The sequence below is a fragment of the Pinus tabuliformis genome, chromosome 1_2 (genome assembly GCF_031772625.1).
Source record: "Pinus tabuliformis cultivar Carrire ecotype Pingquan chromosome 1_2, CPIR1, whole genome shotgun sequence".
NCBI classification, from domain to species: Eukaryota; Viridiplantae; Streptophyta; class Pinopsida; order Pinales; family Pinaceae; genus Pinus; species Pinus tabuliformis.
The window spans coordinates 377049951-377077247 of NC_142298.1; the positions used below are offsets into that span (position 1 = coordinate 377049951).

General features: G+C 39.4%; 3 non-coding genes and 1 pseudogene across 4 annotated transcripts; all 4 read right to left on the reverse strand.

Annotated features, from left to right (window-relative positions):
- Positions 1-7840: 7840 nt before the first annotated feature.
- Positions 7841-11321, reverse strand: LOC149205942 (mitochondrial import receptor subunit TOM20 pseudogene; annotated as a pseudogene). Its single transcript, XR_016252514.1, has 2 exons — positions 11084-11321; positions 7841-8807 (listed from the first exon to the last, which is right to left on the reverse strand). The product of XR_016252514.1 is annotated as a mitochondrial import receptor subunit TOM20 pseudogene (transcript).
- On the reverse strand, positions 10314-10437 carry LOC149205943 (small nucleolar RNA snoR80). Its single transcript, XR_016253161.1, has one exon. It is a non-coding gene; the product is annotated as a small nucleolar RNA snoR80 (small nucleolar RNA).
- On the reverse strand, positions 10469-10555 carry LOC149205944 (small nucleolar RNA Z157/R69/R10). Its single transcript, XR_016253168.1, has one exon. It is a non-coding gene; the product is annotated as a small nucleolar RNA Z157/R69/R10 (small nucleolar RNA).
- LOC149205945 (small nucleolar RNA Z157/R69/R10) lies at positions 10786-10872 on the reverse strand. Its single transcript, XR_016253171.1, has one exon. It is a non-coding gene; the product is annotated as a small nucleolar RNA Z157/R69/R10 (small nucleolar RNA).
- Positions 11322-27297: the final 15976 nt, after the last annotated feature.

The window sequence follows — 27297 nt, forward strand, 5'->3', positions numbered from 1 at the left end:
TAGGTTGGGGGCAGACCGGGTTTAAAACTCGTCACACCCCATACATAGTTCGGAACGGTTTTAAAATACGCAACACACATTTTTAAATAGTGTCGGCGGTTTGAAATTGGTTGGCAATGTTAAGTTTGGAGCCGCCCATTGGTGGGTCAGCCCATATGGGTCGTGCAGGTTCGAACTCCATTGGCTCCCTCCACGTGTCGTTGTCGAGTGTATGGGTGGGCTCGAGTCTCTGGTGCCCTGACCCGTGTATATATATATATATATATATGCAATGTCATTGGGGGTGGCGGCCCGCCACCCCAAAATGTATATTTTTTTTATTTTCTATAATATAACAGTTAAAATCTCGTTGGCGAATTTTAAGGGTTATTAGGCAAATTAAAGAGGTGACAAATTATCATTTTCCAACCGTTGTTTTTCGTTGGTCGTCCCTTTGCCAAATTTTAATCTCATTAGTCACTGCCACTTGACCTAGTTTGACCAAAACTTTGACTGACTATATCTTGAGCATACGAACTCGGATTTGAGTGTTGTTCACACCATTCAAATCAAGATGACGAGCACTATGATCTGGTCCTGGTTTCACTTCCATCTGATGACTTTTATTTTTAAGTTTTTTTCAAAGTCACTTCTATTTCTGGAGCCACCTAGATCGCTTGTCCTTCTTCATGTGCCATGATTGGTGGAGTTTTTGGAGTTTGTGACCTCCTTGAACCAATTTGAGGGTTTGGTTCTTCAAACAATCATTCTCCTCAGTTCTCAACTTAGACCTTGTTAACATTCAAAAACACTTACAAAAATAGTCAAACCTTCAAAATAACCATGCTCTCATGTCAAAGTGATCTGAAATTAAAAATTGAAGGTTTCTTGAAAAAAATTGCAAGCTAGTTTATGTCTTGTGGTCAATTGATCAATTTGCAAAAGCACATAAACTTATTGATTTTAGTTAAATTTTGCATATATAACTAAAGAAAAATAGGCATCATGCAGCATCACAAAACAACAATTTAATGACGGAGTTCACCCCTCCTGAACCACATCTCTGGGTCTAGCTTCCAATGTTGGCCCTTTATATTATATGCTCAAAATGTAAATGACATCAACATACAATGTTCAAATCACAAAAATAATGTTGTCATTGTGTCTAGAACACCTAAAAACCCTTGTGTAGACTCTTCTAAGGCTCAAAAAGGCTCAAAAATGGACAAGTTACGCCTCCATTTCTCTGTTATTTGTCCTGCAAATTCACCAAACTGGTAAAACTAGCAACATTTTCATCCTTTGGCGAGTCTATTAGGTGACAAATCGGCGTGTTTTTGGTGTTGATTTTGCCCTAATTGATGCAATTTGTCGAACAATTAGTTGGGCACCTGCAACGAAACTTCCACCTTCGGTTTCGGTCATGTGGCAATTCATATGGCCAAGGGTGTGGCCCAGAGGCCATGCACCCACCGGTTCTGTCGTTCCTACTCATGTTATGGGCCATAAGGTCACGCGTTGGGTGTCACGCATCCGCCCCTCCACTGCAAGCCCCACCATCAGTGGTGTGGGATGAACGGAATTGGGGCTCAGGCTAACTACCTACCCCCTTCGCCTTACACCGTGGGCACGTTGCATGTGATATGACCAAGGTTGGGGCCATGTGCTTCCCTCCCGCCAATGCCAAACCCACTCCATTTTAAATATAATTCTGCCATATATATATAACAAGTAACATATGCAGTCCAATGATAAGACATGTGGTTGTTGTGTTGGAGGTCATGGGTCGAACCTCGCGTTGGGTTAGTTAGCCCCAAACCAAAATTTTACACAAAACCTGAGGGCCACTTGGCACCCTCCCATTGGGCCATGTGGAGCCTTTTGATTGGACAAACCAAAATTCACCAACCAACCACACTCTGTTAATCCAACCTGTATGACATGCCACATGTCAGCAACGGATTGGCTTGCCTGACCACCGTACCTACGCACTCTACCTGCTAACATCAACTCCACATCATTTTACAGCGTGCCCAATCAACCAGCTGACATCAGCGTCACGTCACTATACAGCATGCCCAATCAGCAGCCTAATCAATCTTGTAACCATGTCGGATTGAAGCGATTTAAACAATGCTGGAATCAAAACAACGAGATCTACAATTTGGCACTGGTTTTGGGAGAATTTGAGCACTTTTATTTTTGATCACCTGGATCAACATACATCAAGATCAATTCCATGATCTAACCACCTTTTTTAGAAAATCCCTCTCCATATTCACACAATTCCAAAATCCTTCAATTTTTTCTCAATATTCATAGCCCAACTTTCATCAATTTTATCAAACAAAGTCTTCGACTTCTTCCAAGATGCATTTAAAGACTTGATCCCACTTGTATGACTCCTACATCTTCATCCTTCCTTCCATCAATGACAAAATGTTGTCAATCATCCTTCAAATATAGAACCACAATTTTGTAGACTACCAACACACTTTCTTCTTAAATAAGGTGTCCATATCTCGGGGCCAAACTCCATAATTGTGGCCATTTAGAACCACAAATTCGAACTTGTAAATTTAATCCCCAAAACCCCCAATAAAAGGGGTGATTCTATTTGTGGCACCACTTTTCAATTTAAAGCAAAATCAACTACCATAACTCTAGAGGGTTCTCATCAAATAAGTAGCATTATTAAGACTAGTAAACAAAATGCTAGATCTCAAACCACTAGCTCTGCTACTATGTGGAAGAATTAAAGAATTAGGTAAATCATAGAGCTAATATTTCAAAAGAATAATGGTGTCTCCATACACCATCATTCCACTTAAACACAGCCAAGCATAAGCCAACATACAAAGAAGTGCAAGAAACCAAAAGATTTACATACACAACATATTGTCATTGTCACTTGTTCACATAACTTTAGATTCACTGGTAGTGCCATCTTATATAACATCAAGATGTAACCCCCTTTAACTGAGGAATATGAGGTCCACATAAATTGGCTAGGGGGTTAACTGAGGAATATGAGGTCCACATAAATTGGCTAATGCACATAATGAACTTCATATTTCACATACCAATTGACTATTTCATTCTAACTTCCAAACCAATTGAATGCTTATTTGACCATTTAGATCTTCTTAGTCAACACCTTAGTGAACCCCTCAATCAGACCTCCTAATTGACTTCTATGTCCAAAAATCCAAGTGTGAACCTACAACGCCTTTTGTTCCAACAATTTTCAAGTTAATCCAACATGGAGATCATAAACATTGGTCTTAATTTTGACAATATTTATTCAAGTCCAAAATGTTAGGAAAAATATCTTTGGTTAGATATTAAAAGTTTTGTTGTTTTCAATTTCTTACAAGTTAATTTCATTATCATTTCAAAATATTATCTTTAAACCTTTAGAGGATGTAACTTGGATGTAAGTTGTCAATACTTGAATTTGATTTTCTTCTTTCATTTTTCACTAATTATTAAGTCAATGACTAAAATCTTTACCCTAATTATTTTATTAATTTGATTATCTTATTTTATGTTTTGATTTCTTTTATTAATTTGATCTTAATTGTTGTTTAAGTAGTTACATCAAGAAACCCTCTCTTGCCTATTATCTTTTAGTATTTTGATGATCACCACATTCTAAAAGCAAATGAGATATTGAATAATTTTTTGTTTATAATCTACTTTATTGTCAATTAAAACTCTAACAAGAGTATTTTGAGCTCCAATTGAAAAGAAAAAAAAGCAAGCAAGTTTTGCATTTTATTTAAAATAGTATATAATAAGTCCAAATTTCCCAATGTAAAGAATGCTTGAGATAACTAACTAAAAGCATTTAAAATGACTTTTTTGTGTCCTGACCTCATATCTCAATGTTTATACTACACTTTGGACACTAAATGAGTCCCAATAACAAAAGGAATCAATATCCAATAATTGGTAAAGGTAACCATTTTCGAGTGTTTCTTAAATTTAATTATCAAAATTTAAAAATCAAAATTTGTAAAAAAAAAATGATAGTTTTTACATAATAAAGCAATATAAATATTTGCTCAAAAAATCTGATTGCAAGTTAAATTGTCATCACATCATGACATCATAATTCAATATTTAGGTTTTAGTGATGAGAAAAAATGGAATTTAAAGGGATAAATATCATTTTTAATTACCTTTGCATTTTGAAGGCATGGATTATTTTTTTTGAAAACACATGCTACACTTCTAAACTATAATTTCCCATTTTAAATAAAGTACACACCTCAAGGTTACATAAATGCACCAAAAACATAAAATATATATTAAAAAATCATCCATGCTCTCATTGCATGCTACTTTCGTAGTTTCAATCTCTTCTTAATTCGATGACAAAAAAGAATTACCATCAACCATAATTGAACCAAGACTAAATTACTCAAAAAGCAAGAACTTAATAAAGCATACAACTACTCACACTTTCGCATCCTATCAATATAAGACTACCCTATTGACATTTATAATAAAATTTCCCTTTAGCTATGGGATCTTCATCTTATCTTACAATTGAAAAATAACTAAATTCAAAGTTACATATAAATAATGTACACAATAAAAATTAGAAAGCACTCGGTATTGAAAGGGGAAAGCTAGAAAAGAGCAACCAAAAACACCACAAGAATAATAAGCATTCAAAGAAAAAATGTAGTAGCTATATAGTACAAGTTGGTTGCTTTGCACATTGTACAACTAGAGGGTAAGTGTGTCATCTCACATATGGGGGCCATGCTATGATGTCTACATTACATAACCTTGGATAAAGGTCATGAGACTTACTACAGCAACAACATACAGTGTCACATCCTATTAATACAAGCCTACCCTATTAGCATTATAACAAAACTTCCAAAGCTAGTCAATACAAGCCTACCCTATTGACATTATAACAAAACTTCCAGTTAGCTTTGGGATTTTCATCTTATCTTAAAATTGAACATAAATAATCTTTAAGATATCGATATTGTTCACAAGAGTAAAGAGTAGCCAAAAACACCACATAAAAATAACAAGCATTCAGAAAATGGTAGTATTCACAATACAAAAGTGGACATTGCACATTGTACATTCAAATGGCAATAGCCATTGTAAACCAATGGACATTGCACATTGTACCCCTTGTAGAGGTGTGACATTGCACATTGTACCCCATGTTATTATGACACGTTGTATTGCTACACTTACATTATAGTGCTCATATAGAAGTGGGGCATCACTTTGTAAGAGATGGTTGTATCTCAACATATAGATTCCTCTACACATTCACTATAAAGGGTTGCTTAGAAAATACAAATGTACCCTAATGAATTAGATCAAAGTGCTTGTATTGACGTCAAATCTTCAAGCTAGATAACTGGATTATTGTAGACCTAAGATGGTGAATGTCCCCCTAAGCTAGATAATTGGATTATTGTAAACCTAAGATGGTGAATGTCCCCCTAAGATCAACATGCCAAAAGTATGGTGACAAGTTTACCTTAGGTATTGAAGAGAAGGGATTTGGGGTTTTCCCAAGAATTACAATTCAAAAGATTTTATAAATGCATAAAAATAAATAAACAAATACAATTATGGTGACAAGTTAAACTTAGGTATTGAAGAGAAGGGATTTGGGGTTTTCACAAGAATTACAATTCAAAAGATTTTATAAATGCATAAAAATAAATAAACAAATACAATTAGATTATCAAAATCAAATCAACTTCAAAAAGTAGTAACTGCATTTTTATTATAATTTTTTAAATTTGTTTTTTTTAATTTTTAATTTTTTATAAATTTAGTTAATTTTTTAAATAAAATATTTTAGATTCAACTTGAAAAGAAGGTAGTAACTACCTTTTTATTATAATTTTTAACTTTGTTTTTTTTTAATTTTTAATTTTTTATAAATTTAGTTAATTTTTTAAATAAGATATTTTAGATTCAAAACATTATTTTAATGTTTAAGCCACCAAAATATCCACATACCAAAATAAAAAATGCCATATATTATGACTCACTATTCCCAAAATAAAAAATGCCATATATTATGACTCACTATTTAAACCTTTGCCATAGACTCACTATTTAAACCTTTGCCATAGACTCGCTATTTAAACCTTTCCCATAGCCCGCCTCTTCATCTGATCCTAATGATGAACCACACTTAGTCTACTTGGTCTACTACCGAAAGACTGGGCTTAAATGACCATCAATCTTGGTCTACCGACTTTGCTTAAATGACCATCAATCTTGACTACTTGACTACTAGTGACCCTTCCCAATACAAAATACAAAATGTAAAATTGTATAAGGTCATTTTCCCTTCTAAATATAAAGAACCCTTCCCAATACAAAATACAAAATGTAAAATTGTATAAGGTCATTTTCCCTTCTAAATATAAAGAAATTTTCCCTTCTAAATAAGGGAATTTTGATCAAATAATGAGCATCAAAACAATTACCATCAATCTTTACCATCAATCTTTAACTAAAGATAACTCTGTTCGCATCCTTAGTATAAAAGAACAACAAAACAATAACCTTCAATATTAACTGGAACATAACCAGGTAAAGAAAAGACAACTGCGTTGGCATCCTTGGTATAAAAGAACACCAAAACAATGACCTTCAATATTGACTGAAAAATAACCAAAACAATGGTAAATGGGAGGATGATGTAAGTTGTACCTCCGGAGGGTGGGTGTGCCACTACACAAAGAAGCCACACAGATGACAGATATACTGCTACACTAAATGGGAGGATGATGTAAGTTGTACCTCCGGAGGGTGGGTGTGCCACTACACAAAGAAGCCACACAGATGACAGATATACTGCTACACTGGGGGGTCGTTATAGCCCAGCAAACAATGGTAAGTCGTACCTCCACACGGTGGGTGTGCCAACACACTGATGACAGATATACTGCTACACTGGGCGTCATAGCCCAGCAAACAATGGTACCCCCTTGGTATTCTTTCGTTCATACAAATCAACTTGTAAAGACATCATGATATCCTAATTTATCAGTGACAAAACAAACCTGGGATTAAAATGAGTGCACATTGTTTTCAATTTATCACCGTATTTATATTCTATTTACTAACCCCAACTTCGTATACTTAGTGAATTATAGACCCGGTGAAGAAGCATCAAAACGGTGACCATCAATCAACTATTGAACACCAAAAGGTGACCATCAATCAACTATGTTATTCAAGAGGAGGTTCACCCTACTTGATCCCAAGGAACACAGCCGCTTCAACATTTTAACACCCCTTCAATACAACCCCAACTGACAACAAAACTTCCAATGAGCTCTGGGGTTCCTTCTTATCTTACAATAGAACACAAATAATTCCCCACGTAGATATACATATTGTGAAATAAAAATTAGAAGGCGTTCTTCAAGAAGATTAGTCATTGAAAAAGATAATTGTGCGAAAATGGGCCATAAAACAGAAAGGGGCAGACATAGTGACCAAAACCACACCAAGAGAATAGGCATTCAAAGAAAAAAAGGCAGCAACCATATGGTAGACTGGTGGGCACTACGTTGTCCAACTGGAGGGTAGATGTAGAGTCAAGCATATAGAACCAAGTTATAAAACTGCATGACACACTGATGCCAACAATTCCGTTACATTAGTAGTACTCTGCCATTACAGGGGTGGGATACCACCCTGACAAACACAGCCATACCCCCAACACATAAACTCCCTGATCCTTGGGATCATATAAATTACATTTATCCACATCCTAGTAGACATGGCTGACCAAATATAGATAAATAACTGAAACTAAATCAAATCTACAGGATAACAGAAACACTTCGCATTAAACTGAGTCAACAAGAAAGGTACTTTTCTCCAATGTAGAAGCAATTGACAATGCCACCTGATTCTCAATCTGACCAGGTAGATGGCTAGTGGAAAAACACAAAATATGGCATCCGTATAATTTGTGTAATTCAATATATACATGAATGAATTATACACAGGTTCTGATGCTAGCATAAGCAGCATAATAATAAGAGACTGAAACAGATTTAAATTCATGAAAATGATTACTAGACCCTAACAAAATCTATGCAGAAATTAATATTTCAGAATGGATGAGGTGGCGGAGGTGGAGGCACATGCGACTTTGCCATTCCCACCCATGCAACTATGCCAACAGCAAGCACGATCCAACCAAGTATGTCATACTTCAAATCACTGTTCTTCTTCTTCTTCGAACCCTTCAAATTAGATCCAGCCGATGAGCCACCAGATTGAGGATTGAACATTTGCTTATGAACTTCCAAGTGCAATTCAGGAGCCTTTTCATTCAATTCCAAGGACTTCCGGTACAATTCATTGGCAGGCTCTTGATCTACCGCTTGCTGAAAACACTGAGAAGCCTTCTTGAAGTAGATCTTTGCAACCTCATGTTCAGGGGTAAGGAATGCATGGGATGTGTGGGCATTTCCCAAGCACCATAGAGTGTCATGTTTCGTAGGATTGATTTTCAATGCCTCTTCCAACTTTGACACTGCATCTTTCACCATCTTCACACAATCCAGACCTTGCTGAAACTGTGACAGCTCCAGCAGTGCACCTCCCCATCTTGTGAGATTATCAGTATCCTGAGGGTCTGCCGCATATTGATGCTCTGATGTCTTCCTAGCAGCCTCAAAGAAGAGAAGTCGATCAAAGTCATTCTGGGGAATCATCATGTCTTCCATCGTGGGCAGAAATCAAGTGGCCAATTGTAAAGGCCTCCTCACGTTATCGAAAGGAGAAAATATCAAACCTTCCCAAAGCTAACAAAAACAGAACAAATAAGTATTAAGAAGCAGTACCAAAGTTTTGTGCTGCAAAAGATCTAATAACTTGAAATACCAGCCACAAATTATTTCAGAAATTACTTTTAAATATAGCCCAAAACCAACTAGACTAAATAGACTTTTACTGGGTGGAAACGGTAAATTGTATACTTCTAAATGCAAGTAGTCAATTTCATGTTGTCATAACACTGTTTTTAATTGAAATCTAAAACTATTCTACAAGCCTCAAAAGATTAAAGATCGGACATCAAAGATATTGGATCTTGAATTGATGGTAAAGTTAGGCTGTACCATATCCCCATCAAGGTTTAAATCCCCCATTGCTCCTCCTCACCACAGAGCTAAAACCCATCAAGTTATTGAGTCTTGGCCTGATGGTAAAGTTAGGGTTTATTATATCACCATCAAGGTTCAAATCCCCAATAACCCCTCACCCAGGTTGAGTCTTGAACTCCCCAATAACTCCTCGCCCAGGTTGAGTCTTGAACTCCCCAATAACTCCTCACCCAGGTTGAGTCTTGAACTGATGGTAAAGTTAGGGTGTATTATATCCTCACCCAGGTTGAGTCTTGAACTGATGGTAAAGTTAGGGTGCATTATATCGCATCAAGAAGGCTTAAATCCCCAATGGCTCCTCACCAAAGTTCAAACAAATCAAGTTATTGAGTTAGATATCATTTTTGGGATTCAACTGCGTTAAGTAAGTCATTCAATGGCTCCTCACCAAAGTTCAAACAAATCAAGTTATTGAGTTAGATATCATTTTTGGGATTCAACTGCGTTAAGTAAGTCATTCAAACGTATGACCATTGAGTCATTCAAGTTATTGAGTCTTTGCTTCCTGGTAAAGTTAGGGTTTATTATATCTCTAAAGTTAGGGTTTATTATATCTCTATCTAGGTTTAAATCCCCAATAACTCCTCACCCAGGTTCAAATCCCTTGACCACCGGCTGGGGGAGTTGACCACCGGCTGGGGGAGTTGAAGGATAGTATATCGCTACACAAAGCAGACGATTTCATGCGGCTGGAGAGAGATAGAAGGTAGAGCCACATCGCCCATACATCAAGATGGAGCGAGATGAAGGTGTGTCATATCAACTATACTAGTGTTGCAAAACTCAGGCATTGGCCAAAAAATCACCAGGGGCCATCAACTTGGGAAATCAGTAAAATTTGGCAACCATAATTCGCACATGGAAAGTTCGGGAAAATTTCACTTTTCCAACGATTAACAATAACTTCATATTTTAGTATGTACTCTGTCTAATCATGTTTTCTACATCAATGTTTTCAATCCATTGGGTATACATGTTTTCTACATCACTGTTTTCAATTCATTGGGTATACATGTAAATGCATTGTCACTCTTATTTTCAATCAATCAGAAAGGAAAACACTTGAAGAGGTAAAAGGAAACAAGAAGAATATAAAAGAAGGGGTACAGAGAAAGCAGGAAATGGAAGAACAAAAAAAAATGCAAGTAATGTATGTGGTGTTTCCCGGCCAAGAGCACAGGAGAAAGCCGTTGGTCAGAATGGCCACAAGAGTCTGCTGTAGCACCCAAACCATTGCATCAATGGACATGTTAAAGTCCGTGATATTGGTAAGAGGGCGCATAATACGAGAAGCAGCTAAAGCTAATGCTCAGACAGCCAAGGGTTGTTCTTCAACTCTTTTGGATCAGAAACTCTAGTCCATATAATTTTATCCTCACTACAATAGCTTCATCCTTCTCAGGAAATGATAAAACAAAATCCGAGCATTCAACCAAAAACAAATGCGGAAAAGCAACGGATCATTTTAAATTACTGCCTATGGGAAACCTCAAACCTCAAACCTCAGATTTAGGACAAAAAAGTAACAGATCATTGTAGCACCCAAGCCATTGCATTAATGGAAATGTTAAAGTCCGCGATATTGGTAAAAGGGCGCATAATACGAGAAGCAGCTAAAGCTAATGCTCAGACAGCCAAGGGTTGTTCTTCAACTCTTTTGGATCAGAAACTCTAGTCCATATAATTCTCTCCTCAGTGCAAGAGCTTCATCCTTCTCGGGATATGATCAAACAAAAAGCGAGCATTCAACCAAACAAAAAGCAGAAAAGCAACAGATCATTTTAAATTACTGCCAAGTGGAACCTCAAAGAACAGATTTAGGGCAAAAAATCAACCGATCATTTTAAATTATCGGATGGGAAACCTCATACAACAGATTTAGGGTTCTACGAGGAAAGCATGGTAACAGACTTTACCTGCAATTCAATTCCCGGACACTGCCCCTATTTTTTCCTCCGACTTTGGTGCGGATTTCAATCGTTCCGCTCCGGTCTGATGGACTGCCTACAGAATTTATAGACAGATTTAGGGTTTGTCTAGGGCCTTCATTAGGGTTTGGGCAAACGAAGCTTAGAATTTAGAGCATCTACAGGTGTAAATACAAAATTACGGTCAACGAGGCGATAGGGTATAGCTAGTTCATATCCCACCTAGTTCACCGTTGTGAGTGAGTCCTAATTAGCGAAATTGCTAGAGGGGCGATAAGATATTTATATTATCAAATTGCATTACTTGAGTTGATTGATCATGTTTGGAAGTTGTGAGAACTATTTTGTAACTAAAGGTTAAGCTTTTGTTATATAAATTTGTTCGCTTGAGTGAGATTTGGTCATAGATGGAATTAAAATTTTAATAAAATTTAGAATTTTAATTAATATTTTTTTAGTAACTTGGTTGAATGGAAATTTTTTTTTTTTTTTTTGGAAAGTAATTTGGGTGAATCGGGAATTTAATTTATTTATTTTCAGTAATTTGGGTTCATTAGAGTTGGATAAAACTTTTAGGAGCATTGTCCATTATTATACATGTAATATGAATTATGGTATAATCATGTTCATGTTTAAAATTTGGGTCAAATTCTTATAAGATTGGTAGTTATAAAGAAATTTTTTTGCTAAAAATATATTTATATTATTTTTCTCGAGTTTTTTTGTGGTTGCTTATCAAGCGCAAAGCAGACGGCGATAGGGTATTTTATTAAGGCACTCTATGGTGAAAAGGTCATCGATTCAAAACTCTGTGAGCAAAAATCCAGTCATGCTAAGAGTTGGTATGGTTGAGGCCGAGTGTGGTCCTTGGGTGATTTTGATGACTTAGATACCCTTGGGTCACGACTACTGAAGCCACAGGTTTGGTGTGTCAGTGATATCAGGACTCACATTACCTAGCAAACAGAACAAAAAAAACTTCTTCATGGTCATAAGTAAGTCTTAATATATTATTATCTCTATGCCAATGGGATGTCCACAAATATAGTGACCCTCCACTAACATAGTGGTTAACTTATTGCAAGAAACTCTCTCAAAAATCATTGGTGTATGGGTAAACAAGGTGTTTTATCTTGTTTAACAGGATTAATATCTGTTTGTAATAAGTCTCTTTCCTCATGTTGTTGTTATAAAAGAAAGATCTAGTTGTGACATAGAGCAAATGTGAGCCGAGTAAAGACGCTTACCTAGGAGGTCAAGGGCTCTATCTCGAGCTATGGTTATTGTTTATTCTCCAATAGGAATTGTCATTCAACAATAAGGATAAAATGAATAAAGGTCATATATGTAACTCTTAATCTACCAACCACCCCCTCTTTTATGGGAAACATTGAGTGGGTACATGTGTGAAAAATAATGATTAGATGCATTGTTTTAAAATTCTTAAAATAGTTTCTATGACTCTCCTCCCTCTTTTCCATGAAAAGTGTTCCTTTAATGATAGTCTATACATGGTATTGCAAGGATTTTGAAGTGACTCTAGATTTGGAAAATTGATGCACTAATGATGAGTTTTTTATCTTTCATTATGAATATGGATGCACATATAGGAAAGATCGACAATGGGATTCAATCACATTCATTGTCCCTTAATGATTGCAAAGGTCATCACATTGAAAATGTTTTGGGTACAAAGCATATCAAGGTAACATGGTGTTTGTATAGATTGAATGCCCACTTTTTGGAAGCACTAACAAATTACTTTCAAGCTTACTCTCATGATTGTAATTTTCCATTGTCTCCAATAGTTAATTGGTTTCTTGAAATCATAGGAGTTTGTTATTCTTTTAACAAATTAATTTTTAACCATCACATTAAGGGTGGATGGTGTCACTTTTATAGATATGTAAACGTTGCAAGTCAAAGGCAGTCATGTAACACTACATTGTTGTAACAACCCTTTTTGGTTGCCCCCTCATGTAAATATTTCATGTGCAATTGTAAATAATTGTGAAAAATATTAAAATGACTAGATTGAGGAGATGACATAGATTCAGAGCTTGAGAGGAGAAGTTGCTTGGGAATTGCTTGGGGAAATAACCAAACTCAAAAGTTTGCATTGATTGGCCACCCATATCCCTTTTGACTTAAAAACAAGCTACTATAGGCATTAAAATGGAGTATGGCTACCTGAGCAAAAGGGTGAACCAACCTACTCTCGTGGGACGTGTTGTTTTGGTCCACATGCAAAAGAATGTCGGAAATGAAAAATTCATTACAGTGTGGTATACATTTGACGACATGAGACACAAGCAAATCTTATGCAAACAAGACAATGCACTTCGCAAGAAAGCATACGAGGAGAGCAAACACTCTTAGTTATGCAAAGGATTTACAAGAGAGGAAAAAGACCAAAAAAGATTAGTGAATGTGTTGGCTTGGAGCACGCTAGGGAGTGTGGCTTAAAGACGAAATTGTGGTGTTAAGAAGGTGGAGTCACAATGGAATTTGGATTCCTGCTTCGCAGGTGGAGACGATGTGTAGTATGAGACTTCTCTCGGTATTTTCATGAGTGGAGACCTTGAGGGTGACCTATGGATTCCCGTGAAAACCTATTAGGTGGAGGCATGGTGTACTCTATATTATTGTTATATTGCAAGTGGAAGCATTGTGGGTTAGGATTCTTGTAGTGTGAATCAAGTGGAGACATCATGGACTCTAGATTCTTGTAGTGATTGTAGGGTGGAGCATTGTGTGCCCTAAATTCCCTAAATTGTTGTTTGGGTGGAAACATTGTGTACTATGGACGCTTGGGTGCCAGGTGGAGGCATTGTTTGTTATGGATTCCTATGGGAATTGTTAACTAGACTGGTGTAAAATTCCCTTGAGAATTTCACTCTACAAGCTCTGAATCTAGCTTGGGCATGGTTAACTGCAAGAAAGAATGGCAATGCAATTGGCCTACAGTTGGGAGGAGAGTTGAAGTCCCTCACTCAATTGGCAGTCAGTCTACCAATAAGATAAGTTAATTACTTATATTCTCTATGTATACATGTTGCACTTGAATGATACATATTGTTGTTATATGGCAATGAGTTTATCGACACTCTTAATGAAGGAATTGCAATGACATGGTTTGTTTGATTATTCTCATTGTGCGAGGGACATGCAGACCCCTGTAGTTGTTGATATATTTCCCAATTTGCATAGCTACTTACATAATTGTGTGTGGTTGTTTAATGAACCCAACTAAATTGTTATGGTGTTTGTATTTCCATGGCTTGGGTGCTATACTTATTGAGTTCTCTATTGTCTAAGAATTAGGGAGTTGTGGTGTTAAAGTGTTGTAGATTGCTTGTTAGGAAATAGCATGGATTCCTGTTATACATTATTGATTAATTACCTCCTTTATTTATAGACTAATAGTGAAAAAATGCACGATACATCAGGGGATCTGATGGTGATGTTTTCATGCTCATTCCATAGAAGGATCTGGTGTTGCCGTAGATGAAATCATAAAGTGTTGTTAGCCATGGATGGGCTTGTTATAGTGTATGTTAATAGGTGGATTCACATCTCTGTGACTGTATTCTAACTTTGGTTAGCACTTGGATTGATGTACTTGATATAAGGACGCATTTCTGTGAATATGTATGTTTTGGGCAAGGCAAGGCTTCTAGGTCATATGACAACCTTGATCAGTTTCTTGAAATGTACAATTAGAACCTTAAATCATTCTGAGTCTGAATAAGGCAAGAACAACTATTATATCTGGGTCAAATTCATGTGATCCAAATAGATTCGGGAATTTGGACATCTAAGAGAAATTGTAATGCACTCCCTTCTAATCCTTTCCCACAACACAAGTTAGAAGGAGATGGTTACTATGTTGACCTAGGATCCAAGGTAGTGTTATGGAAATGGGGTCCAAAAATTTCGATCTTTTTCAACTCCCTTAAAACTTCAAATGTATGACATCATTACGATCATCTCGTGGAGATGATTCCGACAATATAAATTGTGTCCCGGTATGACCTCCGAATTGGAAGTTATGGCCACTTAAAGTTTGAAGCCACATCATCAATTTGCCACATGGTTATCCCAAAGGGCATCCTCCCCGCCATTTGGAATTGGTGTACTATATGTCGGTTTGTTCATTATTGGGTTCTTCACATATAAATATATACATAATTATATAAATTGTCGACCTGTTCATACTGGCCACATCATCTTGAAAGAAATTGTTCTCAGAGTAAACAATCTCAGAGGTTTGAGTGGAGCAGCACTATGAGAACTTTTGAGATCAAAGATTCTGAGATCTCATGTAACAAGCCACATTTTCTCGTGTAACAGTATTGACCGCATTGAAATTTGGTTATAACCACATGCAGGAAGGCTTATGGGTGAAATTAGAGCCTCATAACTGCATGCATAGTGTGTTATGGGTGTGGTTGGGGTGTCAAGCTATTGAGTGATCTAGTGTCCCTGAGGTGTAGTGGTATGTGTTTTAGTTTGTAGGCCCCACTTCCATAACTAGAACTTGGAGATCAGATCATGTCATAGTAACACGCAACTCATGTTTACCCTGGAGAGCTTGTAAAATTAGGTAAATGTGGGAGGAGGCATTACAGGGTGGTATCAGAGTGGTTTTGTTCCCTGCAACCTTTCCTATGATACCATTATAAAAAATTGGTATTACAACGAGGTTGTAGCACTGGACGTCGGGGTAAATGTGATTGTTATACATGCATGTTAGTTGTTCATGTGTTTGTTATGCATGCATTGTTATGGTTATGGTTATAATACTCATGTATGAATTGATATGCTTGTGATATTGTATTGTACTAATATAGATTGAATTGTGCATACGTGATAGCCTCCCCTGAGATACATTGAGGTATGATTTTGATTATGTCTACTATTCGGTTTATCTAACATGGTATGTTTGCGGGAAATAAAAGATCAGAGATGAAGAGAAGAGTAGTGGACTACAGTTCACATGACTCCCCTTATAGGCCTGATGTGAATTCTATGGAATGGGAAAGGTCAATTGGGTAGCAAGGAGAAGAGTATTCTCCTGATTTAGTAGATACACTGAGTAGTATGGGGGCAAGGATTCAAATTTGCAAGGTAGATAATAATAGGTTGAGTGAGGTAGAGGAAATGGACAAATGGCGATCAGTCATGGACACGAATAAAATACTAATGGGGCATATGGCAGCAGCTCTCCGAGAAGACATGGGATGGACATAGATGATATAGTCAGCGGTGGTAAATCTTTGGATACACCTGATAGGAGCAGTAGTACCTATGGATTTCATTCTAGTTTTGTTTCTAAGAGACGTCATCACCATCACCACTGTCATCCATATAGGATGAGTGACAAGTGATATTTTCCAGAGGATTTCAAGAAAGCCAAACCTCCTTCATTTGATGGAGAGATGAAGAAATCATAAGATGCAAAAGCATGGCTACTTATGATGAAGAAGTTTTTCAGATTGCATGAGTATTCAGAGAACATGAAAGCCAAGATAGTTGCCTTCGGTCTTAAAGGAAAAGCAGATATCTGGTGGAAAGATGTGAAGCATGTCAGAGGCATTAGAGAAGAGGATCTGATTTGGGATGAGTTTGAGAGACTCTTCAAGAAGAAGTATTTGTCTAAAAGATAATTAGAGAAGAGGAACTGATTTGGGATGAGTTTGGGAGACTCTTCAAGAAGAAGTACTTGTCTAAAAGATACTGTGATGAAAGGACCAAGGAATTCTATGAGTTGAAGATAGGTTCTATGACAAATGATGAGTACACAAGCATATTTTTGGAGTTGTTGAGGTATGTGCATTATCTTTAAGGATGAGAAAGTGAAGATTCAAAGTTTCGTTAGTGGGTTGTCAATAGCATTCAAAGATTGAATTGACTTTGATGAGCCTCAGTCACTGGTGGAAGCCATCAAAAAGCTAAAGCATTGTTATGAGCAGTCAAAGTTCAAGCTTGAGTTCAAGTGTGATTAGAAAGGTAATGAAAAGACTAAAGGAAAGTGGCCTCAAAAGTGAGGAAGCCTCGGGATTTAAGTGACAAGGAAAATGTAGTGCCTTATAAGAATTTAAATGTAGTTGAGAGAGGACATGGGTCTTATCCTAAGGAGTAGAATAAGGGTGGTGGTAGAAATCCTTTGAGGTGTTGGACTTGCAGTGGAGAGCATTGAAAGAGTGAGTTCCCATCACACCAAGGTGGTAGGCCTCAGATTTACAATGCTCAGGAGGCACAAACAGTTGGATATGTTGGTTAGAGTATTCCTTGGATTTATGCAGTTGTAGATAATAGGCAGGCAGATCATCAAGCATCTATTATCTAGATGAAAGGTAAGCTTTGTGACCAAGTTGTTTCTATTTTGATTGATCTTGGATCAAATTATAGTTATGTTGACGGTGCTGGACCCGCCAACATGTTAGGGGATCTCCCCGGTAAGAAGTCCCAACTAGACCTCAGACCATTTGGTGTAGGAGTCCCAGTAGTGGGTCGTACGATATCGCCTTGACCACGGTTGCACGCAGAGGTAAGTAAGATGTCCTTGTTGGTAGCAAGGGTGTGACATGCGCAACAAGCAAAGGAAGGTGCATGAAGGGTTCTAACACACGGAAGGTGGAATGAGTGTGCCCCTTGGAAACCTATGTAAACACATAGCTTGGAAGGGAACACATGAGCAAAGATGCATCACGAACTGGAAGGCAGGCGAACCAACAATCCAAAGTGATGGTTAAACCAACAACACATCTTAGTAAGATTCATACATACATATACAGAAAGAGTTTATACATACATGCATAAGCAAACAGATACATATGTCATTAGAGTAACCAAGTTAACTGAAATACAATAACAACACAAACGTGTTGGCTCTGTTATATTAAGAAGTGAAAGTTCCAATCATATAGTACAACCATGACCAACCACTAGTCTCAATAATGAAACATTACAATCACTGCCGCTTGCTCCTCCAAAGAGATGTACTAGCTCTGCATTGTGGAGAAGTCAAGGCTCGTTACAATACTCTTCAAGCTTCCTTTAAGATACTTTTATAGGAAGCTTGGCTACCCAAAATCCCTTACAATGAGTTATGAGGTTCTATAAATAGCAAAGGGTGGGGTGACCCTTGACATTCCCCTTTGTGACTCTTCACCTACCCTCATGACTCTTCACCTACTACATGACCGTTACATTCAACTATCAACACTTGGACTTTCGCTTTACAAGATGTTACATACAATCTGCACATGTACCCATGTGAGACAAAATAGGCTTGAGTGAGCCATGCAAGCTATCACTAAGACTCAGACAGTTGTGGTAAGACCAACTCTTCGACATCCTCGCGATGATCGATGGTGGTGAACTGATGCCAAGCTTGGTCGTTCGTGATGGTGTCCGTGCGCTCAATGGTGACATCCTGCTGAAAACGAACTCTTACCTCTTTTGCATCCGATATGGCTCCTCTGTCCAACTCGTTTGATAATATGTGCATCATCGTCTTGAGTGCAGCTAGACCATAAACATATTGATGCATAGTGTATGCGTTGGTCTTCAAGTGTGTGCTGATGATTGTGTGCATCAACCTGTCGAAATACATGTTCATCTTCGGTCAGACTTGGTTCTTGTCTTCGCCTCAGTGAGTGTGTCGATGGGTGAGATCGCATGCGTGCGCATAATGACATCCATGCTCCTGAACACCCTTGCATGCGATCGATGACACTACTCACCTTACATGCTTTGTGCCAACTAATAGGTTGGGTCTATAGCCTGTATGGGTGCAGTTTCATCAGTCTGTGCATGTTGCGCCTCCTGTTATACATATTCATGCTGCAACTCCTTCTCTCATTTGTGCAGCTCATGTTCTTCCTTGAGTTGTCGCTTCAGCACTGGCAACTCCTTCTCTATTTCTCTCTCTGCCTTCACGCAATCCTCATGTCGTGTTGTCACCTCATAGCCTCAATCTCTAAAGTTGCTTTCATCACAAGTGGATCTGCTTGAACTTGCAACTTTGCTCCGCCTCGACGCTATCAACAACCTTCCTCTTGCATTTGTCACATGCAAGTTTGATACCTTATGTTGTTGTCAATGGTGTTGTTGTATGTGATGCCGTTTCCATTTCATCTTGATATCCTTGTCTATGAACAAATTGATGTCTTCATAGATAAGCAAGTTCATATACACTTGATCGACTGCATCCCCAGTTGCGCTCTCAACAGTGTCTTTGACTCTGCTCTCCTGGAAGCCATTGTACCTGTGTTGTTGAGAGGTAGACGAACACCTGTGATACTTGGAGACATAGCAACACTCATGGCAAGCAATCTGTCAGTTGAAAACCAAAACAAACTAGAGGACTGACATGCAACATACATGTGTGATTGTCTGTGAAGATTGCGCAATTTTCACCGGGAGGCTGGGAGACTGACTGCCAAAACTGCGCAAGGCACAGTCCGAGTTGTTGGAAGGCTATCCGACTACTGGAACTATGCTAGCCTGGCCTACAGAGGACTGAAACTGCGCAATGCACAATTTCAGTCAGTAGTGACATGCAAACCAGCAAACTACATTGCGCAGTTTTTGGGGCTAGTAAGGCACTGCCTCCCAAAATTGCGCAATGCAAGCCTGGAGGTTAGTGTTGGGCTAGACTTGTGCAATTTCTAGAGGGAAGGAAGAGCCTTCACTTCCAGAAATGCGCACAACTAGCCGGGCAAGGCAAGGTCTGGGCTAAGGCAGCACATACCCATCAACGGGCGACTAAAACATGAGAAGTCTGAATGCATGGTGAAACTGAGTGTAAACAAGAGTGAATGATCATATACGCAAACAGTAAGTGCAGGATTCAGAAAATGGGAAAACATGCATGTGTGTGAAGCAGGTCACCGCAACGACGATTGTTGGTGCCAAAACTATTTCGTGCATGCCACAATAGTGAGATGCAAACGAAAACTGAAACGGTGCTTCTACAAGCTAACATATATCAAATGACAGCAAGCGCTCATTGAAATCAAGCAGACGACACTCACACAAAGCGAAACACAAAAAGCGACAGAAATGCAACACAAGACATGAGAATCAGACTCACCCTTAAACAGCTAAGATGAAAGTTCTAAAGACTCCTGGATGCAACGTGGGATGTCAGAGCCATAAGATCGATGTGAGGAATGAGCTATGTAGCATCTGGTTCATAAGTTTTGATAAGATCGAGGTTATGACATGCATGCCACATATCTAGGAAAAAGTGACACTAGGCGGGAGGCTTCTAAAATGATCTTTGCATGTAACCTCCAGCTGTTAAAAATAGAACCCTCAATTCTAGGGATGCCTTTTGCATGCTACCTTTGCTATTTCGAGAAAAGCAACCCATGCATGCAAATCAGTTTTCCTCGGTCTCGGAGGGAACCGGTCAACTTGAAGGCACATGTAGAAAATCTATGTAGGTTAACCAGATAATGCAATATAAATCAAAGCAGAATACTATAACCTACTTCTACTATCAATTTGTGGAATCTTAAAGATCGATCTGAACAATATAACTAGAAGAAGAAGAATCAATGGCACAATACACGACTCAGCTAAAAAACCCACATTATTGTATCATCATACATGGTGGAGATACATAGGAATTATACAAAGCCTTAGCTCTCATAGCTAGCCAGTTCTCAGTACAATCCTCACAGATGCTCGCAGGCAATCTTGGCTTCTCTCCAGCCTTCCTCTCTGCCCTCCAAGCTCCTATTTCCTTGCGTTGTTCCTTGTGGATGATTAGCCTCTTACCAAGTGGAAAACGAAGCCTTCAAAACTACACAATCCTCAAGGATGAATCCTTGACTGCATGCATGAGTTTTCTCCATGAGAAAACACATGCAACTGATAGTACACTATCCTTGAACATTTATCTTAATTGGGTCTTTCTCATAATAGACATGCATGAGTTTCTGAAGAGGGAATCTTCAGTTAACTGGAGTAGCACTAGTTGAGTGCATTAATGCATCAACTAACTGTTAATTCACTATTAGTTCCTCAAACAATTTGGAACTAATTTAATTGGACTTAACTCAGTAAACTGAGTTAACTAATTACAACTCAAATATAACTCAATCTTATCTCCTTAATTTAGGGGATAACTCTTGCATGACTTCATAAAGACTTCTAACTTGAATTTCTCCAACTAATTAATTTAAAACAAATTAATTAATTATTTCCAAGTAGCTGTTAAGACTAAATTTGATTTTAATTCACAATTTAATTCAAGGAAAAATTAAATTGGAATATTCTTGTTTCCATATTTCAACGTGCCCTCTCAACAAGAAAGGGATTATTTGCCACCCCGATCTTGTCTCTATGAAACTCGAATTTACACTTTGACAATGCCTTTGTCAAAATGTCAACATCTTGCTCCTCTATCGAAATATACTGCAGCAAACATGATCCTCCTCGCCACACAATCTCTGAGATTATGATCAAGGAAAATTTTAAGGATGGAAAATTTTCTTGAAGTTTAAAAGCATTGGCGAATCTCACTAATCCCTAATATGTAAACTATGAAATGTTTATTGATATATTTGTATAATTATTCAAATTTTATAATGATTTTATATATAGTTTCTATATAATGTTGGCGATTTTTAAGGTAAAATAATTTTATATTCTAAAATTCGGGCGAATCATATTTTATAAAATTGGAAATTGGTGAATGTTTTTTTGTGGAAAAATCATGCAAGATTAGCCCACTGGGTGAACATTAGCCCCTAAAATTTTCCATGATGATGATATCGGATTTTGATGTGCTTGGACCTATCATGAAATATTGGATTCTCAGTGAGTTTGATACAACTCTGATTATCACAATAGATCATAGTTGGATCCATCCTCTAATCAAACAAACCAACTAGGATTTTCCGCATCCAAATGGCCTCACATGTTGCCTGACTTGCAGTCATGTATTCAGCCTCTGTCGAGCTGAGTGCAACCGACCTCTGTTTCCTGCTGTACCAAGAAACTGCCGCTGACCCAAGGTTGAAAATCCCTCCTGATGTGCTCTTCCGATCTAATGGACTCCCTGCCCAATCTGCATCAGTGAAGCCCTGTAGCTTCACTCCCTCTGTACCATAATCCATACTGAGATGTGCCTTTGAGGTATCTCAATACATGCTTTGCCACCTTCCAAAACATCTTGGTATGCTGAACCATTGGTTGACTCAGCTGGTTCACCGCATAACACAAATCTAGTCGTTTGTTCACTAAGTACATCAGTGAACCCATAAGCTGCATGTATACAATAGCCTCTACCACTTCTCTTGAAGTAGCAACCTCCTTCCTCCAGTTACCTGCTAGAGGAGTCTGCATGGGCTTTCAATTCTCCATGTGGAATCTCCTGAGTATCTCATTGGCATACTTGCCCTTAGACACAAACAACTCCCCATCCTTCTGCCACACTTCCATGCCAAGGAAGTAATGCATGAGACCCATGTCTTTCATCTTGAATTCTCTTGCAAGGTCCTCCTTGCAAGACACGATCAACTAATCATCACCAGTAAATATGAGATCATCAACATAAAGTACGATGATCAACAACTTACCTTTCACCACGATGTGGTACAGGTTCGCATCCGCTTCACTGTTTGTGAAGCCCAAACCAGTGAAGTAGTTGTCTATCCTGGTGTACCAAGCACGAGGTGCTTGCTTCAGCCCGTACAACACTCTCTTGAGTCGGCACGCATGCGACTCACGATCGAAGGTCTCAAAACCTTCTGGCTTCTCTATGTACACCTCTTCCTCAATCTAGCCATTAAGGAATGCAGTCTTCACATCCATCTGATGGATCTTCCAACCCATCTATGCTAATAGTGCCAACATAGATCTGATAGATGAGTACCTTGCGACAGGAGCAAAAGTCTCATCATAGTCAATCCCCTTAACCTGTGAAAAGTCACGGGCAACAAATCTTGCCTAATGCTTCTCCACACTACCATCAGCAGCTTGCTTTACCTTGTAAAGCCAACGGGAACTCACAACTGACTTGTTCTCCAGTCTTGGAACTACATCCCAAACACTGTTACGAACTATGGAGTCATACTCCTCCACCATAGCATCAACCCAAAAAAGCTACTGCACTGCTTCCTCAAAGGAAGATGGCTCGGTGTTAACACATTCCCCAGCAAGGTCCATGTATCCAGTGTACCTCTCAGGTGACCTCCTCTTTCTGCGCTAATGATCCAGGTGGATGTTGGTGGCCACCCACCTATCCCATTTGGACCCCCACAACTGTCTCTTTCAGCTTTTTTAGTTTCCTAAATTGTATCACAGTTTACTATTTTTAGCAGTTTTTCGGGTCCTGAACTTCCGGAGCCGTTTTGAGGCCCTAAACGACGTTTTTTGGGAAATCTGGGGCAACATGGGTCCATGGACCCATGACCCATGTTGCCTCCCAAAGTTGTAGTGCTTGGATAGATCTTTCTAACGAGCTATTGTACGCGTCAAACAGAGATAGTTTGCCAAAGTTACGACCCCGGGAAATTGATGTACCAATTTACCCAAACAGGGCCCACAATTTGGCGTTTCATCTTCTAGGGTTAGATTTCGGAATGTTAAGGGTTTTCCATTGTTTCTCAACAATAAATAGGCCTTCGAGCCTCATTGTAACACAGTGGAAACAGTTCAGAGGCATGTAGCCGACACATCTCTTCTCAGAGATAAGCTACCATCGCCCTAGCTGGGTTATTTCTATTTGTAAGCATATTTCAATATTCTCCATTAACGAAATGAAGTATTATTTCCGCTGCATCTCTGTTTTTATGGTTATCACATCTCTGTATTTATGGTTATCTCTATAATGTATTGCGTTCCTGCTTAAGTCCGGATCAGTGGTATCAGAGCGGTCTGCTTTTTCTCTGTTTTTCTTTGCATGTCCCCAACGAGGTCGGGATATAAGGAGTTAGGGCTTGAATTGGTCGAACCTTTGCAAGACCAGCCTCTCAAATCCCGAAGGCCCCCCATGGCGGATGAGAAGAAAGACGAGGCAGTAGGAGATCCTATCAAAATCTTGCTCGAAGAAGCCCTCGAGCGACAAAGGAACGCGATGATGGATAGCTTTGTGCAGATTCTTCAGCGGCTACCTAGAGGCGACGCATCGGCTTCCAACAGCGACTCTGGAAATGCCACACCCTTCCAGGTACAAGTTAATTTTGAAATCCCCATATTCAAGGGTCAAATAGACGCAGATGCCGTAGATAAATGGTTAAATCTGCTAGATGGGTATTTTTCTGTTCACGAATTTTCAAGTCGGGAAAAGATTGTTTTCGCTCTTCTCAAAGCAGCCCCCCACGTCAAGGACTGGTGGGAAACCTACTGCGAGCATAAGGATGAAAGTACGGGCTCACTATTTTCAGCCGCACCCACTTGAATGACTTCCGGGATGCCATCAAGGAGCAGTACTACCCTGTCGGAAGCTATGAGGACAAATACATCAAATGGACCACACTGCGGCAGGGATGAGACCAAGATGTGCCGGAGTTCACAAACATTTTTCATGCCCTTCGCACACAGTTGGGTATCAAAGATTCTGAGCTGCATCTGGTACTTAAATACCGCGGCTGCCTACACAGATACATCCAGGAAGAGATGGGGTTCTTAAACATCTCCTCACTCGGCACAGCATACCGATACGCTGTCAAAATCGAGCAAAAGTTCAAACAGAAGAAGCGAGACTTTGGATCTGCAAATCCGAAGCCCAAAGGACAAAGCCAAGGCGGGGTGACCCAAGACAACCCGTCGAAGCCGCAAGAAAAGAACAACACCGCGAAGCCGAAGAAGGACACAGGAAAGTGGTGTGAGTTCCACAAGAGTCCCACTCATAACACAAGTGAGTGTCGGACCAAGCAGTTGATGGTGGCCGAGTTGAAGGCTTCCGAATCAGATGCATGTTCTGACCCTGAGCCAGAACCTGACAAGGGGAATGGCAAAGGGAAGCAGATCATTGATGCGGATCCCAGCGCCACTGTTGCCACCGCCAAAATCCAGAAAGATGAGTCCGAAAATCCAGAGGAAGGGGAGCGTCTTTTCCACTCACAGATGTGGGTGAAGGGTTCGCCGCTACAATTCATTGTCGACAGTGGCAGCCAAAAGAACCTCGTTTCAGTAGAGGTAGTGAAGCAGTTGGGCCTACCGACTACACCACACCCACAGCCGTACAGTATCGGGTGGCTTCATGAAGGACGAGATCTAAAAGTTCGTCAGCAGTGCCGCCTTCCATACAGTATCAAACCCTTCACAGACGAGGTATTGTGTGATGTTACACCTCTGGATGTTTGTGATGTATTATTAGGCCAGCCATACTTGTGGAGGCGACATGTTGTGTATGAGTCCAGGCCTCGTGTTGTCATTATTTCTTTGAATAATTCATTATACAGGATACCGGAGGTAGCCCCACATATCGCCACATCTTTGATCACTGCTAAGAAAGGCAACAAGCTCATCTCCCAGACCAGGAAATTCATCTGTCTAGTTCGCTCCCAAAGTAAGGGGAAGATCGTTGCTACATCCATGACCCCTGCAAAGGGTTCCTCCATGCAGCAGCAGCAGCAAAGGGATACGGTCATGACAGAACACATGAACAACTTCTCCTCACCCACAGAGATACCACACAAGTTTCAGGTGGGCGACAAAGTTTGGTTACATCTGCAGAGAGAACGCCTTACCAGAACCCATCAGAAACTCAAGCAACTCCGACATGGCTCTTACACTAGTACCAAGGCTACGGGAAACAATGCTTGGAAGCACATCATTCCTCCATTCCTTCACTTGCACCGAGTGTTCAATGTGGACCGTCGTCGACCATGCTTCCCACCATTTCTGGACACATCAGAGATTGTAGAACAACTCACCAGAGACCCAACTCAGCAAAAGCTTCCTCATCTTAGGGAGGAACTCAACGCAATGGGGACCATTGCTTCCTAAGGGGGGAGGAATAATCCAGGTGGATGTTGGTGGCCACCCACCTATCCCATTTGGACCCCCACAACTGTCTCTTTTAGCTTTTTTAGTTTCCTAAATTGTAGCACAGTTTACTATTTTTAGCAGTTTTTCGGGTCCTGAACTTCCGGAGCTGTTTTGAGGCCCTAAACGACGTTTTTTGGGAAATTTGGGGCAACATGGGTCCATGCAACATGGGTCTATGGACCCATGTTGCCTCCCAAAGTTGTAGTGCTCGGATAGATCTTTCTAACGAGCTATTGTACGCGTCAAACGGAGATCGTATGCCAAAGTTACGACCCCGGGAAATTGATGTACCAATTTACCCAAACGGGGCCAACAATTTGGCGTTTCATCTTCTAGGGTTAGATTTCAGAATGTTAAGGGTTTTCCATTGTTTCTCAACAATAAATAGGCCTTCGAGCCTCATTGTAACACAATGGAAACAGTTCAGAGGCATGTAGCCGACACATCTCTTCTCAGAGATAAGCTACCATCACCCTAGCTGGGTTATTTCTATTTGTAAGCATATTTCAGTATTCTCCATTAACGAAATGAAGTATTATTTCCACTGCATCTCTGTTTTTATGGTTATCGCATCTCTGTATTTATGGTTATCTCTGTAATTTATTGCGTTCCTGCTTAAGTCCGGATCAGCTAAGAAGATGGTGCTTCCACATTCTCTCTCGCATCCTCCAACAATCTGTCAGCTTCTCTTGTGCACTTCCGTCCATCTCTGGAAGACTCTGCTTGAGTGGATGTCCCCACTCCTGGAACCTCTGCATGCGGTTGCTCTGCATTAGTCTGAGGCTCCTCCTCCTTAGGAACCAACAGTTCCTCCACAACCTGTAGTTGGAGCTCCCTCTTAAGGGAAACTCGCATGGCCTTCTACTCATCAAACTTGAGATCTCTGCGAACCACTGTCCTCCAAATGGTAGGCAATTACACCCGATAGTTGTGAGGTGTATCAATGTACCCCACAAATATCCCCAAATCTATTGTCGGCTCAAGCTTCTTCCGTGCATCCTTTGTCACATGGAAATATATCGATGAGCCAAAGATCCTAAAGTGCCCCACATCTGGTCTCTTACCAAAGAAAGCTTCATCTGGTGTCTTCATCCCAAGTATGTGTTGCGGGCTTCTGTTATGAAAATAGACCGCTGTGTTGCATGCCTCAGCCCACAAGTGAAGTGGTAGGACTTGGTCATGTA